Source organism: Wasmannia auropunctata, unplaced genomic scaffold (genome assembly GCF_000956235.1).
Source record: "Wasmannia auropunctata unplaced genomic scaffold, wasmannia.A_1.0 LD335976.1, whole genome shotgun sequence".
Taxonomy (NCBI): Eukaryota; Metazoa; Arthropoda; class Insecta; order Hymenoptera; family Formicidae; genus Wasmannia; species Wasmannia auropunctata.
Genome location: NW_012026914.1, coordinates 338,693 through 339,290, shown reverse-complemented (window position 1 = coordinate 339,290; position 598 = coordinate 338,693).

Genomic DNA, 598 nt, shown 5'->3' with positions numbered 1-598 from the left:
ACGTGTGCTCTTCCGATCTTATCTTAATTTGTGAGATTGTATGCGAACGGAATCGTTTGAAATAAATTTATTTCATTGAATAAACATCAATAGAAAGTATCTAAGCCATATTTGAGTTCCTGAGCCCGCAATAGCTTTCACAAAAAAAAAGATAACAAGAGGGTCTCGAGCGCTGCGCAGATACGAAGGAGGTTGGGCGGCCTTCGGCGACCGATAGATGTTCGAAATTTATGTAGTGGGGATAAGACGGAAGTAGTAAGATACAGAGAGACACAAATGTGTAGAAGCGTGTTGAATACACAGCCGTCAGTAGAGCGTCGCCTTGTTTCTGTTTGCAATTTGCCTGTGTAAGAAACATTTATTTCTGTGACTGTTTTCAAGCATATTCGTGCCAAATTTGTACGCTATGGATGACGAATTATCGAGATCTGAATTTTCAAGGTAAATTTTATTCCCTAATGTATTTTTTAGGTAATTTTCTTGACTTTTTCTTGTTATCATATTTTTCAATTGAAACTTTTGAATTGGAATTTAGATTGAATTGTGAGCAAAGACATGAGTATATCAATCGTTTACTCGGAGACAATGAAGAATCAGA